We start from the raw sequence: 6000 nt of genomic DNA, 5'->3' as shown, positions 1-6000 counted from the left end.
CTACTTCTGCAGAAGCGGCGGCGGCGGCGACGGCGACGACGACGACGACGACGAATATCGCGAGAGGCTCTGAGATATGTGAGAAATACATCTATAAAATGTAGTTCAGACTTCCTCGTCCCACCTTATGCTGTACCGCTTTGGCAAATGCTTTATCTGCGCCATTCGCCTTAATCGCATCTGAGAGTAATTCTTAAAAAAACGCCTGTCGCTAATTGTTCGTCATCACAGGTACTGTTTGCTATACGGCCACGACGCGCAACTGATTTCCAAAATTCATCTTTCTCGTGTTAGGATGGAACTTACGACTCCTGGTTTATTAGACCAGTGCTCCACCACTGAGCTAAAGAGGCGCGGCCTAGCGGTACTCTTGGGTACTTCGTCCTTACGGTCGTCTGCATCATCAGACTTTAGCTGACAACACTTCATATTACCGGCTAATATTTGCAGCTATTTCGACAAATTACTGCTTGGCTACACATCTGACACGTAACCGATGTGCTCTCCAAACAACAACACTTGCATTTCAGAACATGTCTTTCACACATATCTACAAAATCACCTTCACCTTCAAATACAGTTTCCTTGCGACTGACAGAGACGTAGGCAAAGTTTAAAGTTGCTATTTCCATTAAATCTCGTTAATCAGAAAAACGGTAATTTACACCTGCAGCGGAACAAAATTCCGTTCCGCCCAGCGTCTGGCTCGAACCCACGACCCTGGGATTAAGAGTCTGACGCTCTACCGACTGAGCTAGCCGGCTACCTCGGTGAATACCTGCCGGGTAGCACGTCATACAGTACTCGTTTGGGTTGGGTGGTCCCATATAGAATCTCTCCATGATGCCTAATGTTTTCCTAACGTCACACTCGTCACGTACTTCACTTTTATGTCATAATCATTTCTGAGAGGTAAAGAAATTGCATGACAACATGCAGAGCTAGTGGCGTCAAAATTAACACACATACTTTATGTGACTGAAAAGCCGAACGAGTTACTTTCCGACGTTGTTTTAGATGTGCAAGTGATAGTCAGAACTCGCTGTGTCGGCACTCTGCCGACCATTTCGCTAGTTAACACCGGTCTTGTTGTGTGTGTTTCAAGCTCAAGAGCATCTACAAGCAAAAAATGGTCAACAGCAACATTCAGACGGTTTCGTACTGCTCAATTGCTACATTAAAACGTTATGTTTCTTTTTCAGAACTGGAAAAATACAAGCGTGACAGCATTCGAACCTGTAATCTTCAGATCCGAAGTCCGACGCCTTATCCATTAGGCCACACGGTCACTGACGACCAACACGTACATGTATACAACTCATCTCGAAACGCTCACACCCCTGAGGATTTGTGTTTTCGTTCTACACAGCCGCTGCCCCTTGCTCTTTCCCACCCATTCGTTACATTCAACCTCTGACGAGACCGACCAAATATAGACTGAGAAACAAGACCACGCACTTTGTGCATTCGGAATCGAAGGCAGGGCGTCCCTCGCCGCATTTGCTACGATTGCCATTTGCTACTTCTGCAGAAGCGGCGGCGGCGGCGGCGGCGACGGCGACGACGACGACGACGACGAATATCGCGAGAGGCTCTGAGATATGTGAGAAATACATCTATAAAATGTAGTTCAGACTTCCTCGTCCCACCTTATGCTGTACCGCTTTGGCAAAAGCTTTATCTGCGCCATTCGCCTTAATCGCATCTGAGAGTAATTCTTAAAAAAACGCCTGTCGCTAATTGTTCGTCATCACAGGTACTGTTTGCTATACGGCCACGACGCGCAACTGATTTCCAAAATTCATCTTTCTCGTGTTAGGATGGAACTTACAACTCCTGGTTTATTAGACCAGTGCTCCACCACTGAGCTAAAGAGGCGCGGCCTAGCGGTACTCTTGGGTACTTCGTCCTTACGGTCGTCTGCATCATCAGAATTTAGCTGACAACACTTCATATTACCGGCTAATATTTGCAGCTATTTCGACAAATTACTGCTTGGCTACACATCTGACACGTAACCGATGTGCTCTCCAAACAACAACACTTGCATTTCAGAACATGTCTTTCACACATGTCTACAAAATCACCTTCACCTTCAAATACAGTTTCCTTGCGACTGACAGAGACGTAGGCAAAGTTTAAAGTTGCTATTTCCATTAAATCTCGTTAATCAGAAAAACGGTAATTTACACCTGCAGCGGAACAAAATTCCGTTCCGCCCAGCGTCTGGCTCGAACCCACGACCCTCGGATTAAGAGTCTGACGCTCTACCGACTGAGCTAGCCGGCTACCTCGGTGAATACCTGCCGGGTAGCACGTCACACAGTACTCGTTTGGGTTGGGTGGTCCCATACAGAATCTCTCCATGATGCCTAATGTTTTCCTAACGTCACACTCGTCACGTACTTCACTTTTATGTCATAATCATTTCTGAGAGGTAAAGAAATTGCATGACAACATGCAGAGCTAGTGGCGTCAAAATTAACACACATACTTTATGTGACTGAAAAGCCGAACGAGTTACTTTCCGACGTTGTTTTAGATGTGCAAGTGATAGTCAGAACTCGCTGTGTCGGCACTCTGCCGACCATTTCGCTAGTTAACACCGGTCTTGTTGTGTGTGTTTCAAGCTCAAGAGCATCTCCAAGCAAAAAATGGTCAACAGCAACATTCAGACGGTTTCGTACTGCTCAATTGCTACATTAAAACGTTATGTTTCTTTTTCAGAACTGGAAAAATACAAGCGTGACAGCATTCGAACCTGTAATCTTCAGATCCGAAGTCCGACGCCTTATCCATTAGGCCACACGGTCACTGACGACCAACATTTACATGTATACGACTCATCTCGAAACGCTCACACCCCTGAGGATTTGTGTTTTCGTTCTACACAGCCGCTGCCCCTTGCTCTTTCCCACCCATTCGTTACATTCAACCTCTGACGAGACCGACCAAATATAGACTGAGAAACAAGACCACACACTTTGTGCATTCGGAATCGAAGGCAGGGCGTCCCTCGCCGCATTTGCTACGATTGCCATTTGCTACTTCTGCAGAAGCGGCGGCGGCGACGACGACGACGACGAAGACGACGACGACGAATATCGCGAGAGGCTCTGAGATATGTGAGAAATACATCTATAAAATGTAATTCAGACTGTCTCGTCCCACCTTATGCTGTACCGCTTTGGCTAATGCTTTATCTGCGCCATTCGCCTTAATCGCATCTGAGAGTAATTCTTAAAAAAACGCCTGTCGCTAATTGTTCGTCATCACAGGTACTGTTTGCTATACGGCCACGACGCGCAACTGATTTCCAAAATTCATCTTTCTCCTGTGAGGATGGAACTTACGACCTCTGGTTTATTAGACCAGTGCTCTACCACTGAGCTAAAGAGGCGCGGCCTAGCGGTACTCTTGGGTACTTCGTCCTTACGGTCGTCTGCATCATCAGACTTTAGCTGACAACACTTCATATTACCGGCTAATATTTGCAGCTATTTCGACAAATTACTGCTTGGCTACACATCTGACACGTAACCGATGTGCTCTCCAAACAACAACACTTGCATTTCAGAACATGTCTTTCACACATATCTACAAAATCACCTTCACCTTCAAATACAGTTTCCTTGCGACTGACAGAGACGTAGGCAAAGTTTAAAGTTGCTATTTCCATTAAATCTCGTTAATCAGAAAAACGCTAATTTACACCTGCAGCGGAACAAAATTCCGTTCCGCCCAGCGTCTGGCTCGAACCCACGACCCTGGGATTAAGAGCCTGACGCTCTACCGACTGAGCTAGCCGGCTACCTCGGTGAATACCTGCCGGGTAGCACGTCATACAGTACTCGTTTGGGTTCGGTGGTCCCATATAGAATCTCTCCATGATGCCTAATGTTTTCCTAATGTCACACTCGTCACGTACTTCACTTTTATGTCATAATGATTTCTGAGAGGTAAAGAAATTGCATGACAACATGCAGAGCTAGTGGCGTCAAAATTAACACACATACTTTATGTGACTGAAAAGCCGAACGAGTTACTTTCCGACGTTGTTTTAGATGTGCAAGTGATAGTCAGAACTCGCTGTGTCGGCACTCTGCCGACCATTTCGCTAGTTAACACCGGTCTTGTTGTGTGTGTTTCAAGCTCAAGAGCATCTCCAAGCAAAAAATGGTCAACAGCAACATTCAGACGGTTTCGTACTGCTCAATTGCTACATTAAAACGTTATGTTTCTTTTTCAGAACCTGAAAAATACAAGCGTGACAGCATTCGAACCTGTAATCTTCAGATCCGAAGTCCGACGCCTTATCCATTAGGCCACACGGTCACTGACGACCAACATGTACATGTATACGACTCATCTCGAAACGCTCACACCCCTGAGGATTTGTGTTTTCGTTCTACACAGCCGCTGCCCCTTGCTCTTTCCCACCCATTCGTTACATTCAACCTCTGACGAGACCGACCAAATACAGACTGAGAAACAAGGCCACGCACTTTGTGCATTCGGAATCGAAGGCAGGGCGTCCCTCGCCGCATTTGCTACGATTGCCATTTGCTACTTCTGCAGAAGCGGCGGCGGCGGCGGCGGCGGCGGCGACGGCGACGACGACGACGACGACGAATATCGCGAGAGGCTCTGAGATATGTGAGAAATACATCTATAAAATGTAATTCAGACTGCCTCGTCCCACCTTATGCTGTACCGCTTTGGCAAATGCTTTATCTGCGCCATTCGCCTTAATCGCAACTGAGAGTAATTCTTAAAAAAACGCCTGTCGCTAATTGTTCGTCATCACAGGTACTGTTTGCTATACGGCCACGACGCGCAACTGATTTCCAAAATTCATCTTTCTCCTGTGAGGATGGACTTACGACCCCTGGTTTATTAGACCAGTGCTCTACCACTGAGCTAAAGAGGCGCGGCCTAGCGGTACTCTTGGGTAATTCGTCCTTACGGTCGTCTGCATCATCAGACTTTAGCTGACAACACTTCATATTACCGGCTAATATTTGCAGCTATTTCGACAAATTACTGCTTGGCTACACATCTGACACGTAACCGATGTGCTCTCCAAACAACAACACTTGCATTTCAGAACATGTCTTTCACACATATCTACAAAATCACCTTCACCTTCAAATACAGTTTCCTTGCGACTGACAGAGACGTAGGCAAAGTTTAAAGTTGCTATTTCCATTAAATCTCGTTAATCAGAAAAACGGTAATTTACACCTGCAGCGGAACAAAATTCCGTTCCGCCCAGCGTCTGGCTCGAACCCACGACCCTGGGATTAAGAGTCTGACGCTCTACCGACTGAGCTAGCCGGCTACCTCGGTGAATACCTGCCAGGTAGCACGTCATACAGTACTCGTTTGGGTTGGGTGGTCCCATATAGAATCTCTCCATGATGCCTAATGTTTTCCTAACGTCACACTCGTCACGTACTTCACTTTTATGTCATAATCATTTCTGAGAGGTAAAGAAATTGCATGACAACATGCAGAGCTAGTGGCGTCAAAATTAACACACATACTTTATGTGACTGAAAAGCCGAACGAGTTACTTTCCGACGTTGTTTTAGATGTGCAAGTGATAGTCAGAACTCGCTGTGTCGGCACTCTGCCGACCATTTCGCTAGTTAACACCGGTCTTGTTGTGTGTGTTTCAAGCTCAAGAGCATCTCCAAGCAAAAAATGGTCAACAGCAACATTCAGACGGTTTCGTACTGCTCAATTGCTACATTAAAACGTTATGTTTCTTTTTCAGAACTGGAAAAATACAAGCGTGACAGCATTCGAACCTGTAATCTTCAGATCCGAAGTCCGACGCCTTATCCATAAGGCCACACGGTCACTGACGACCAACATTTACATGTATACGACTCATCTCGAAACGCTCACACCCCTGAGGATTTGTGTTTTTGTTCTACACAGCCGCTGCCCCTTGCTCTTTCCCACCCATTCGTTACATTCAACCTCTGACGAGAC

The 6000-nt window shown here is 46.2% G+C and overlaps 1 non-coding gene across 1 annotated transcript; it reads right to left on the bottom strand.

Moving 5' to 3' along the window:
* Positions 1-3328: 3328 nt before the first annotated feature.
* On the bottom strand, positions 3329-3400 carry Trnai-aau (transfer RNA isoleucine (anticodon AAU)). The gene has a single exon. It is a non-coding gene; the product is annotated as a tRNA-Ile (tRNA).
* Between the last annotated feature and the right edge of the window lie 2600 nt (positions 3401-6000).

This window comes from Schistocerca gregaria, chromosome 6 (assembly GCF_023897955.1).
Source record: "Schistocerca gregaria isolate iqSchGreg1 chromosome 6, iqSchGreg1.2, whole genome shotgun sequence".
Taxonomy (NCBI): Eukaryota; Metazoa; Arthropoda; class Insecta; order Orthoptera; family Acrididae; genus Schistocerca; species Schistocerca gregaria.
This window is presented reverse-complemented; position numbering and strand designations above follow the sequence as displayed.